Source organism: Nipponia nippon, unplaced genomic scaffold (genome assembly GCF_047370975.1).
Source record: "Nipponia nippon isolate SJK-2023a ecotype South Korea unplaced genomic scaffold, ASM4737097v1 scaffold_18, whole genome shotgun sequence".
In the NCBI taxonomy this organism is placed as follows: Eukaryota; Metazoa; Chordata; class Aves; order Pelecaniformes; family Threskiornithidae; genus Nipponia; species Nipponia nippon.
The window spans coordinates 8,695,820-8,709,155 of record NW_028262334.1 but is presented as its reverse complement, the minus strand read 5'-3'; the positions used below and the strand labels follow the sequence as shown (position 1 = coordinate 8,709,155).

General features: G+C 46.7%; 1 protein-coding gene across 17 annotated transcripts in view; it reads right to left on the bottom strand.

Annotated features, from left to right (window-relative positions):
* The window catches only part of FBRSL1 (fibrosin like 1), a 551,682-nt gene that overhangs the window by 113,203 nt on the left and 425,143 nt on the right, over nt 1-13,336 (bottom strand). The window lies entirely within an intron of this gene.

The window sequence follows — 13,336 nt, the reverse complement described above, 5'->3', positions numbered from 1 at the left end:
GCTCTGAAGAGCTCGAAATCTCCATTCGCATGGACCGACAGAGGAGGATGAAGCGGCAGCGAGTTGCCGCGAATGACAGAGGAGTGTTCCTGGAGCCAAGGGCTCATCCCAGCCGTCACCTGCCACACTGTCCCCTTCCCTTCTTACCTACCTCCGACCGCAGCCGGGCACAACGGGGACAAAGCTGGCTTGAAGCGGGACAGAAGAAACCTAAAGCAGTATTGATGGCAGCGGCAACCACTTCACACCCTTCCAGAAAGGCGGGGGATTGATGGGCGAGTGGTGCACGCAGGGTGCGATCTCAGATGTTTATTTAGTGTTCTCGGTTCAGCCCTCGAATGTCCAAACCGGGATGACAACATTGGGCGTTACTTGCTTGAACTCTCCTCTTGGAGCAGCCTGGCCAGGCATTGGCCTGCTGCAATGTGAACGCGAAGCTTAGATGGGTGTATTCGTGTTTTCTCGTATTTTCAAGATGCTATCTGACCACCAGCACCTTACACGCAGCGTGAGCAGACCACACGAGGGACGCCATACCGAGCCTGCGCTAATCTCCTGGAGGTGCTGGGATGCCAGGGCGTGGGGGCAGCGCGAGTGCTCGCAGAGAGATGAGATGAGACGAAACGAAACGAGACGAGACGAGATGAGACGAGATGAGATGAGATGAGATGGGCTGTGGCCATCGTTTTTACTCAGGTCTGACTCAAGGCTGCAGGATCACAGCCATCCGCTCTACCAGCGCTCTCTCTCCCAAGCGGAGAGCCCTCCCTCCAGACAGGACTCTGTCAGACGCGACTGGTGCTTGAAGAGAGCACGGAGGACTCTCCTCACACCCCGAGCCAGACCACACTTCTTATTTTGGAGCTAAAAGCTTCAAGCAGTTTGAGACTGGCAGTGCTGACAATAGAAGGAGAAAGCACTTAACCAGAGCGGTGCATAAAGATGTCATGAGGAAATCAGGATTTTACAGTAGAGAGGGTAGAAAAACACTCACAAAGAGCTTGGATAAACTCAGGGCTGGATTCGACACGAGACGCCAGCCGCCTCCTGCACCGTGTGCCCCCACCTGGGCTTCTGCTGGGAGGCAGCCGGAGAGAAGTTTTATTGAATCTTTTATTGAATCTGTCTCTGGTAGCTGCACTAGGTACCCTCACCAGGGCCTAAAAATAGAAATGAAGCGACACAGGAATTTGCAGTGGAACTGTTAAAATATGCTCTGATTTGCTTGAAAAGAACGCGCGCACTGGGAGAGGGAGCGCGGCGGGGGACGGCGGGGCGCGCCAGGCTGCCTGCCGGGCACCGCGCTGCCAGTGCTGCTGCCGACGGCGCGGGAGCTCGGCTGCAGCTCTCCGTCCCTGCGTTTGCTGGTGACGCACAGCTCCGCTCCTAGGCCTAACAACAAGCGCGCTGCAAAACTGTTTAGCCATTGGAGTATCACATTACATGCAAAATCTATAGCTGCTCGAGAGCTTAATTTTGACATACCATTTTCACTTGCTGAACAGAAAAGGGAGGGGAAGCCTGAAACTGTCTAAACAAAAGAATGTTTTTTTCCACTGCACTTTCAAACGTTCATAAACCGAACAGAATACAGTTAGAGACGGCCCTTCGCCTCGGGGCATCCAAGGCTATGGCTCCAATTAAAGAGAACAAGGATACAGGAGGTGGTACCTCCAGTCTGATTGCTCTCGCCTGGGGCAGCTAAGCCTCATGAATAAACACTGTTGACTCTAACTCTCAACAAAACAATTACACATTTGTTTTTAGAATGCGTTTTCTTAGCCTTTCCACTTGCAATTTTTGCTACTATAAACTAGCCAGGACAAGAATAAATACCTTTGTGATTCTCTAAACATCCTTGTAATTGCAGTACTTCACTCATGAATGTGTATTTCAACAGAAGAAAAGATCCCAAGAGATATGAAGAAATGTTTCTTTGAAGTAACCTTTCAGAATTAGGTGCAAAATATTTACAGCTAATTATTATTACAAGAACTCCTGTACACGCTGCCAGCTACAGGAGTGAAAACCTTGAGCACAAATCCAGTTATCTTTGAAGAACGCAAACACAAGGAGACGGGCGAGACTTGTATTTAGGACTCCTGCCAAGTGTGGTCACCGGCGCGGTGCGGCCCCCAGGGCCCCCCATCTCCCCACGGACCCGCCAGCCCCCCGGACCTCCCTCCTGGCAAACCCCACTGCAGTCAGCCTGCAAATGGGACCCCAAAGGGCTGCTGCTGAGAGATGAGGGGGTGCTTCTACCTGTCGAGAGTGCCTGCTCAGCTGTCTCCTGGATGCAAACGAAAGGAGTGGCAGGAGTTCTGTCCTTGGGGAAGGTCTAAATGGAACGGGCAGTGGATGAATCCAGGTGCAAATGGGTGCGAAACTGCCTCCCACCCCAAGCACCCCGCTGTTACAGCAGCCAGGACAAAACCTGGAGCTTTTATGAAGACAGGAGAGGGTAGCCCCAGCTGGCCCTTACAGGCTCAGGTTTCTTGTAAAGATGAATGCAGATGTAAAGCTGAACCCTTGTTTCCTTCTGGGAACAGTGGTGGAAGGAGAAGAATGATTTACTCAACTTTCTAAGGATTCTTCCCAGGAACCTAACCTATTGCTGCAAAGCTGAACAGCCAACCACCATTTCAAAATACCAAGCTTTAACCTGCAGTTTCTCTACTTATCACAAAAGATTTTGGCCAATAAATACACTTTTTCTTCTTAGCAATGCTTCCGAACTGGATTATTATCCTCCTCCTCACTGTTAGTGTAAGGATGAGAAAATCCGGAATGGGAAAGTAGCGGAGAGGCTACCGTCCTGGACAGGGGATGCTCAGGCTGTGGATCTGGGAGCAACTAAGCAATACGTTACTGAGACTCGTTCCACATTCCAAGTCAGAAGACAAGTGATGCTGCCTGCTCCTATATGTTATTTATATATTGTGTTAAGCAACAATGTGCAAATGAGCTGGAGTACAAAATATCAGACTCGGCAAGATGTTACAGTGCAGTACTACACAGCACAACAAAGATAAGTGACTCTCCGTATGGGGCCCTGTATCTTCGGAGTGTTTATACTTGATTGTATAATTGGGACCACAGCCAGCTCATCCTAAAATATACAGCATGAGTACGGTTAGGCATCGCATCTGTAACATATACAACTTTAGATGTCAAAGCATCTTTGTTTGAAGTCAACAGCAATAAAAACTGCATTTGTACGAGAGCTTAGCATGTGGGAATACATATTGCTAAACCAGGATGTTAACACATGGCCCTCCTCAGTTTGCTGCTGCCAAAAGCATGCCTTTCAAAATCGGGAGGAGCATGCCAATAATCTGTGGGGTATTTTAAAACTTGGAGAAATCTACAGCAATCATCCAGTATTGGAGAAAGCTCGTTTGGGGCAAATTTACCTTTGGTAGAAACTGGCACAACTCCTTCTACTTTGAAAGATTTGGGTCCTTCGCATATATGGATGCGTTATGTATAAAAAATATCCACATAAGGATTTTTCTGTCATGTTTCATTCTGCAGAACCTTCGCTTAGTCACTTAGTGACTAATTATTCACTTACATTAGTGGAACTTTCAAATGTATACAAGCTTTCAAATGTATACAAACCTATCTTTTTAAGGTCACTATCTTGATATCATTTCATTAAAGCACACAGAAATTATACCAGAACCGTGTTCAGCTTATGGGATTTCTGTGAATTCCCTTTCTGGATATTAAACTTTAAACAAATATTATGATTGTAGTCCAAAGGCTTGAATGGGCTGATGATTTTGAAAGTGCTACTTTGGCATCATTGTACAGCTCCATTCTTTTATGTATGTTTTGTTAAAACACAAAGAAACTCTATTTATGAAAAGCCAGTCTTAAATCTATAGTTTGTGAAGCCATAATTTGTGGTTGCAATTGTGGTTAATTTAACAAAGAAAGCCTTTTGGTTCACAGTGCACCATACTTACTATTTTTCATAAATTATCAGAGCAAAAAAACCCCTTCAACATGTCAGATATATGATGATCCAGCAATGTTGCAATTTTCCAACTCCTATTTTGTGGTACACCATATTATATGCACAGGAATGCTACATCATTTATTCTGGAGCACAGCCCTGTAATCATTGCTGGCAAACTACTAATTATATACCGCCATCAAATCTAACAATTTTCCCAATAAAAAAAAACCACAACCTACTTTCGTGTGGAATATAGCAAATACAGCCATGAGTGCATGCATGCTTTTATTTTAACACGCATGCCATATGGTATTGATCCTCCACCCATATATACGTCACCTAAAATATCCGTACCGACAAGGGGATTCTGCAAGCTTTGCGTTACGCCACGGAGCATGAGAGGCCTCAGCCATGAGCCCTGGTTCTGAACTGCCGTCTCCCCCATCTGAGGGCCAAACCTCTCAGCTCACGTCTTTTTTCGCTTGGTCTAATTAAGATTCAGGCCCTGCAATAAAATGGGGGTTTAAATCTCGAGTTCCCCAAACTCCACGGTTGTTGTGTTTGGAATTTTGTTGTTGGTTCATCTTTAGAAGCTACAACGTGGCTCTTCTTTTGTGTCAGCCGCTGAGAGCAATGGTTAGCGCTGTGGAGAAAGCCTGTCAGCTGGTCAGAAACCTGCTTCTCTGCATCCCAAGGAATTCTAAGAGCCATGGCAAATTTCGGTTGCGGAACGGCACAGTTTTGAGTCGCTTCTAGGGAAAAAGGAAGGATTGTGGGGAAGAGGGAGCACACAACAGTACTTCCCCAAAGATAATGCCCTACATACGCTGACATTTCCAGAAATCGGCCACAAATTCGACAGCTTGGAGCAGCCCCACCGTTCCCTTGCAGCGTGGGAGAAAAGCAGCAGATGCATATTGAAATCTGTGAATGCTTCTACTTGAGGCTGTCCGTGTCTAACACATTCGGGTGATTTAATGCACACCTGTCCCGTGCCCAGGCTGCCCGTGGGCTGGCAGGGCACCACGGGAGGAACGGCGCTGCAGTCTCCCAGGGAGAACGCGGGGTGAAGCGGGAGCTGCGGCGCTGCAGGGAGCCAATTATGGATTTGAGGCTCCAGGCTGCTCGCTCGCAGCATCTGCCCGAGCGGCTGCGGGGCTCCTGCGCTCGCAGCCGGCAGCAAGATTACCTGCAGGGCAGTGGACGATGCTGGCGGAGCTCAGCAGCATGCTGGGGCGCAGAGCAGATGGGGCTCCCGGCTGCAGGAGCTGCTTTCGCCCAGCAGCACGTAGGGCCCTGGAGGGCACCCCTAATGCTCTGGGCTGCCCCAGCAGCCAAGGGCAGGGGGGAGAAGCCCAAACCAGCACCGGCTCCTACTGCATCGTCTTTCTTCATTCACAGAACCCTCTCCCGCCTTGGGGGGCTATTTTGACAGGCAGAAGAGAGGAAACAGAGGTGCCAATTCCCCCCCGACACGACTTCCCCTGGACTCCACCCTCCCGAGCAGTGTGTTTGTGACTTGGCAATCAAAACATCTGTGAGACTCGCTCCCTTTTAAAAACATGACAAACAGCGTAGGTATGCGAGACAATTTCCTTAATCTTTCTCAATTTTCTCCTATTTCAAAACTGCAGTTAAAATTGACTGTGGAGCAGAACCCTCTCCTGCTTGTTTGAAGGTGTGGAGCAATGTAAGGAGCTTGTTGCACACTTGGATGCTAACACATGAAATGAAGCAGCCAGGGGCGCTTGTGAAGGATGTCAGAGAAATCCCACTGGAGTACAGCAACCTCAACGCCTCTGCGGCAGCACGGGGCACACGCTGCCAGCACAAAGCTGCACATAGCTGCAAAATCCGGCGCAGTTCTGGTAAAGCATGGACTATTTGCTTAAGTTTCTGGCATTTACTCCTCAGCGTCCTTAGCAGCTTCAACAAGAATAAAGCATGCTTTGCATGCCAAGCAAGTTGGCTGATCTTAGTCACGGCCTTGGTCAAACACAAGGAGTTGCTTGACAAGAAAGAACTGCAACTAAAAACATTAAAAAGTGGTAACAGAACTCACGGCTTGCAGGTTCAGTGTTGTGTCTGAAGCCTGACGGTCTTTGGGACCCCCCCTCAGCATTCATCTCAGCAGTTCTCAGGAACCAGCACTCCCTTTCCTCCTTATATCTCTGTTCTTATTTATTTTGCAACTACAGAAATGGTCTGGTTTTAAAAAAAAAGTGACAGGTATAAGACTCGGCTCACATGGGTAACTCTGGAAAAAGAGATTTTCTTCCCTGAGTCTACTTTCAGGTTTGCTGCTATCGGTCGAGGATTAGTCAGCTAACATGGCATCTCTGTTGACATACATTTTCTCCCCACAGCTGAGACAGCTGAACTCCTTTATACACCCAAATATGCAATGGTTAACCAGATACTTTCAAAAAAGAAAAGTATCTCCTACTTATTCATTTATAATTCTGCGTTTAGTACTGAATTGGAATCCACAGACAAAGAAATAAGCACCCAAACCCCTCGTGCCTCTAAAATACGCTCACATGAAAAGCCTGAATTATGGTTAGATAAATGAACAGAAGAAGTTACTTGGCCAGTCTTGCAACTGCACAGAATCCATTCAAAATCTTGCATATGTTTTCTTCTTCAGCATATACACATTACAAGGATTAAACAGAAAGGGAAACTTACAGCTTTAGACACACGTCGTGCCTCGATACCAACTGCAGCACTAGCTTCTCTGGGAGGATTATCAAGGCTACGCCCCCATGCAGCTGCCAGTCCCTGCGGGCTGTAATTCAGCTCTCCTGCTCTCACTCTATCCATCACATCTACACAAATCCCCAAGGTGGACTGCCTTCTAAATGTCTTTACCTTGTGCATTATCCTGGGGCTTAACAATCCAATATTGGTGCAGCCAAGGATAATTACTCTCCATTGATGATAAAACACCCTGAATCCTGTCAGGCATGGCAATTTGCATCTTACAGTGCTGAGGATCAATAGATACAACAAAGGAGTGAAACCTGATTAGATACTGCTGCCTTTCCATGGGACGGGAAGAGCTGATTGTTTTGCAGGGTTGAAGTCCTGGTTAAAAGGGAAACGGAGGTTTCCCATTACAACACAGTCCCCAGACCTGCTGTTCGCCTAGAAACGGCTGCGGGGAGTTCAAGACTTGAGGAGCAAGTAGGTGACCAACCAACCAGGTGTTCCAGACTCCTGGGAAAGAAGGGGGGCTGTTTACTCGGGCCAGTGCGGCTCGTACAGTTTCACTGTAACCCAAGAGGATACAGCAGACGTGAATCATCTGCAGCTCCAAGAGGTTCTACTTTTTCTCTGGTTTTATAGATTTGCAGTATAAAGAGGTCAAGTAACTAGTTCACAATCGCACACTGCTTCAATAATGCGCCTGGAAGTCGGCTAGTGGCCCTCCAAATCGATCTGTTTCTGAAGCACCCTCTATGAGCGTGGGCCTGGCAAAGAGCTCCTGCCCTGCCGAGGCAGCAGGAATGTCATATATATTTAAAACAAGGGACTGCAGGGTTTTTCAACCACAACTAACCAGGTAAGCAGATGTATGAAGGTGGAGGTGGAATAAAGAATTATCCCAACCCATTCAACAGTCTACTAACATTAATCTAACACTGAATCTGATGGAAGATAAGAAGAGCAGTGGGTGAACTCCGGTTCCCACATTTAATCTAGAGAGGCATCACAAGCTTCCACCTCTTCAAGTCTTTATTTGGCGGCCAGTAACAACACACTGACAGAAAACCATGGTTTGGCTGACAGCACTGCTGGGCTTCAGGGAGGGAACGCGTTCCCATTTGGACGTGATTCTCCACCGCTGACGCTCCCTGGGCTCAGCTGTGCCCATCTCCCACAGCACGCCCAGATCAGTGATACCGAAGCTCAGCCCTGGGCTGCAGACCAAGAGCTCCCAGAATGGCTGTTGCTAACTCTGTTAAATCTGGGTTTTTATTGGGTTTCTGGTGGCAGAGCTACATTAAGCAGGGATCGCATCTCTCCATGCTGTTGCCAGACTGAAAGAAATGCCGACATTTCTTCTGGGGAAATTAGTTGGTGAGGGAAAAGCTGAATTTGGGGGATTCCCAACCATGCGAAGGACAATGTTTTAAAAAGGCCTCAAAACATGAATGAGGCAGAAAATAAAACATCAAGAAAAGAGCTGGGCACATCTTTTCAGGATGCGTACTCTGAGCCTGATGAAGAGTGGCTCAAAGCAAGAGGGGAGGAAAGCAGAGAAAAAGAGAAAACGTCTTCAGAAACCAGCTGGGAATAGTCTGTTCTTATCAAAACACGTTGCTGACACAGACCTGTCACGGAGCCAACATCTGCTCCCAACTCGCAGAGTCAGTCCGAGGCATGCCGAGCGTCTACTACACACTCAGACACAGGAACACCAAGAGTTGACTTGGCACATTGGACATAAATGAGAAGAGTTTCTGAAAGCACCAGTGAGCTCAAAGGGAAGGAAACTTGCTCCTTTGATGGAAAAACTTTTTATTTTGACCTACAGGCAAACTTGCAGATTTTCTCTGCAGAAAGGAGTCTCTTCCAATGTGGGAAATGGAAAAAAAAGCCTGATTCTGGACCTCCAACACGCATGGTAGCGTCTGCTAAAGCCAACAGGGGGGTTGCATATGGCAAGCCTGAAAAACTGAGGCTCATTAACATTACGGCATAGGATTATCACTATATTACGGCCGTAAGGATCTGTCTCTTTCATCCTGATGGCTGCTTAGTGGTGCCCCATATTAACGCCTAGGAGTAAATTTAACATGGGTGACAAGTGCCAGCCCCACATCTAAAATCCTTTGTCTCCTTCACTTGTGCAATGGAGTAGAAGCATGCTTTCTCACCCTGACCTCCTGTTAACCTGAAACCTGTCCTAGACTGACGACCTTAAAGGCTTTCACTCCCCTTGCCTGCTTCAATCCCCAGCATTTTTGGGGTACCAGAGAGGATCTGCAAAGAGTCGGAGCCACCACCACTATAGAACAGATGGAAAATATCCCACCTACGGCGAGACACCAAACAACATCCGTTGGATTCTCACGCGAGCGTCCAGCTCCTGGCACTGCCTGCGCCTCTGCGGCAGCACTCTGAACCTATCCTGTGTTGTGGGAACCCATCGCTCGTCACGAAGAAAAGGACGTTATTATGGCTTTCCATCTGGCAGTACAAAGTGAAACGTAACTTTGTATTGGGCTCTCCACTCTGCACTCAGGCATGGAAGATTTAGAGCTTGCTGCTCTGTATTTGAAATGGGAAATTGGAGTGGAGCTGCTGAGTCATGAGAACAGGGGCCAGTATTGCCAGCCATTTCTCCCTGGGGAAAACCACTAATCCCCTCCGATGCACCTGGGTGCGATTGATTCCTAAGGATTCCCGGACACTCGCGCAATCTCAGACTGTCAGAGGTGCATTGATTTGTTCGGCAGTGGAGAACAGAATGGGTATAATGGCGGTGATTTTTAAGGTGATGATTGCTATGGGTGGGTGAAGATAAAACTGTATTAAATAAGCAGCCATTAGAACTTAAAACTGAGCAGCTCAGCTGCCGGCTCCTGCCCTGTGAAAGGAGGATGATAACGCTGTCACATGCACCTAACACAGGTGAGCAGGAGCATAATGAATTCACAGGGTGTAATAAAGCTGGTGGAAACTGGCTGAAAATAGACGGGTGGTAATAATGCATCCTCTTGCAACGCAGGGCACTCAAGGACACTGTCCTCATCAAATTGACATTATGTATAGTGGAAGAAAACAGAAGGAGAGCATCAATGTAGGGACCTCGTAAACAGCCGCGACCAAGTCCTGGATGAGAGCATCCTATTAAAGACAATGATGCTGAACCCTTGAAAACAAATGTAAATTAGCAAAACTGCTAGTCAGAGTTTGCCAGGAAAGCTTCTGGTCATCGTTAACTGCTCCGCACAATTGGAAGGGAGAGGAAAAGGGTCAGGATAAAGACCTATTTCCCTATCATTTCATCACATCACTCTTCATATAAGCACCCTGCTGACCAGCCTTCTCCCAGAACTTCTCGGCGATTAGCACCATGCTGTTTCTCACTGTGAATTTGAACAAGAGTAGCACAAAGCTATCAGCAGGGACTTCAGTGATCAGAAACTGCTCAGCCAATTTTCACTATCATTTTTTCTATGTCAAACAAATGCCTATTGTCACCGGGCCTGCTCCCGTGGCATGTGGAGAGCTTCTGCAAATTGCAGAGACCCCTGTCTCTGATTTTAAATCCCTAAAATGTTAGCTCTCACCTTATAGACTAACAGATGAGCGAGGGACAGGGAGTCAGGAGCCGCTGGTGGTAATTCTGGCTATTGATGTGCAGCGTAAGTATCCCGGGTACCCTGCCCCTGCCTCGACCTTCCCTGCCTGCAGAACAGGGATGGAAAATAACAGTATCTCCCCTGCCATCAGGCAAAGGGAACATAAGGTTTTTTTAAGATGCAAAGTGCTAATTGTTAGTATTCAAACTGCAGGTCTTGGCGCTGGAATTAGAAGTAGCAAAACTATGCAAGGTGCTGTTGCAGCCACCAAATGTAACAGGCCCGCAACAGAGACTTCACTGTTAAAAAAAAAAGGGGGGGTGGGATTTTGTTCAGCTGTTTCATAGAAAGATTTCACTTCACCTGCAAAACCAAGACGGTGCCACTACCGACAAGTTTTCTCCTTGAATGGAAACCTACCCTGCCTGCAGCCCAGCCTCGGCCCCTGCTCAACCCTGCAGCGAAGCCATGGTCCTGTACTTAGGAGATCACCATCGGCTGCGATGGAAATGGCACACATTGATGTGATGTCATCATTCAGCCTTATGATGCTGGTGGAAATGGAATGAGAAGGAGCAGATGGGCTCTGAAGTGTATAACGCTGATTTAATGTCAAATATATTTGATAATTAGCAGAGGTGTTATAGGCCTTACAGGAAAACAAGGGAAAGAGCAATGGATTTGGGCAAATAGAGACTGTATTTTAGACCTTCCTCCAGCCTGCAGATTTCTTTTCAACACCACATATATTGCATTTTTTCTTAAAGCAGCCACTGTAGGGGCCAGGGCATTGTATAACAAGAAGAATGGTCAAACACAATTTTAATGTGTCTAGTAAGGCAGAGTGCAATACTTATATATATCAGAACAAGCAATGTGCCAAAGTGCCTGATGATAAGGAAGAAATGTGTCCTCGATCAAGAAAAACCAGTTTAATGCGCACACTGGGAGCAGAGTATTACAGAGATACTGCTTTCTCCTGGCCATGTGAATTTAAGGAACCCCTGCTGGTAACTGAGATTCTTTGCAGACAATCAGACCAGAAGCAAAATGTTATAAATTCTTAAGGTACTGTACGACGTGAGATACATCCTCACATTTTATACAAAACCAAGACGGGAAAGATACCATGTAAGCATCTGAACTCCCATACAACAAATGCCATTTCAAGCATCATTTATTATGCTGCCTTTCACAGACTTTTACAATCCTCAATATGGTTAGCAATTCCAGCTGACTCGTAAAGCGGTTTTAAAATTCATCACTGAAAAGAATGTTTATCTCTGTGTTTTCTCCAGTTCAGGAGTAAAATGAGACTCTTAAAACCTGGGGATGGTGTGTCTTTAATTTTGTTTAGAACAGAAAATAACTGCGATATGAAAGGTTTAATGAGGTTAGAAATCTAAAAGGAAATGGAGTGGGAATAGATTATCAAGAGAAATAAAGCCAACCGCTGGAGAGTACACTAATATTAAATATTAGGTTTCTAAACCAAATATATATAATCCATTTAGGGACTTAATGGTGGTTCTCAGAAGCACATTTATCTACAGCTTATGGTTCAACAACCAATATTATAACTCCATTTGTCATTGTTAGGCGAGGGGAATGGATGTCAGGGAGGCGAGGGTCAGCAGATGAGGAGGAGCTTGGAGGAGGCTCAGCTACCGAACACTACAGACGGTGCTTGGAGGGGAAGAGCTCGCCTGCAGATTTCTGGCTCCACACTGAAGATCTGTTGGCTGCCCTGAAAACTTCTCCTTATGAAAATACCCCTTTTTTCGTTTTCCTCACGAAGAACAAAGGCAACATATTCAAGCAGGGATTTGCCTTACATTAGGCTTTATACCCATTTTTCATTCAGCAAGATACTTAACACGTGTGCCTAACTAAATGTGGGATTACGCACTTGATTAAAATTAGCGACATGCTTAAACCACTTGATGAATTAGGTCATTAGATACCTAAGTCAATATGAGATAAGGAGCTCTGGAAATCAAGACAAATTGAAAACTCAAAAATGGATTTTGGTGCTTAGCTGTTGGCACCTACCTTAACGAATTTACAGTATAGGCAAAGATTTAGCTAAACCTCTTGCTATTAACAGCTAAAATGAAACCCCTGCTTTGGAAACACCTGCTCTCTTTCTGGCTCTCCTGGGACACCGGGGCAGCGAGACGACCAGCTGCGGGACAGCTCTGCCCTCTGCAACTCCACTCATCTTCAAGTAGCGCCTGAAGCTGCAGAAAAAACTTCCACCATTAAGAATAAGAGACCAGGAGATGGACTATTTAGGGAAAAAAATATGGGAAGATGCATGGGTTTTCACACTTCTATTTTAGAAAAAGCCAAAAGACCCCCATGTGGAGATACCAGCTACCTGGCAATATGAAGGGAAAGCCGCTGGATGAACGACAATTCCATATCGCTTTTACCAGCGTTCCCCAGTTAACCCCTCTGTGCCACCATAAGAACAGGGTGAGGTTTATAGGCAGAGGTAATTTTTTTTGTTACACTAAATAGTTGGATAAAACACACAAATGACAAGCGCACCGATCCTTCCTGACGAAGCCTCTGCAGTCGCCTTTTTGTAAGGGCTGTGAGCCAGAAAGCTTGCCGTTTTGCCCCAGTTCCATCTGCTGGCCAAACACCAGGCAGCCGCTCCCTCCCTCCGCATCCTGCCTTGCTGCTTCCCATCAATGAAGAAGGAGGCTGATGTTCCATTTCACACTTGGGATCACTGGGTTATTTTGGTTATTCATTGTGTTTTGCCTCTCTTTTCCCTTCTGAAAGGACGCCTGCTGTCAGGGACCCACCACTTCCAAGCGAGCGCTCAGCCTGCCAGCTCCAGGCTTCTGGATGCAGCCAGCAGCTCGCTGAGGACTCCCAGGCGTGCTTCCTTTCTGTTTTCGCAGGAGGGGAGGGAAGCTGAGCTGGGAGAATGACACAGTAGGAAACAGAAGTGTGCTCCTTTCTCTTGAAAGGCTCCAAATCTGCTCCCTCTCCAGCCCCAAAGTACTTCTTGGGCCAACTTTTGGTTGACTGAAATCTTGAAATG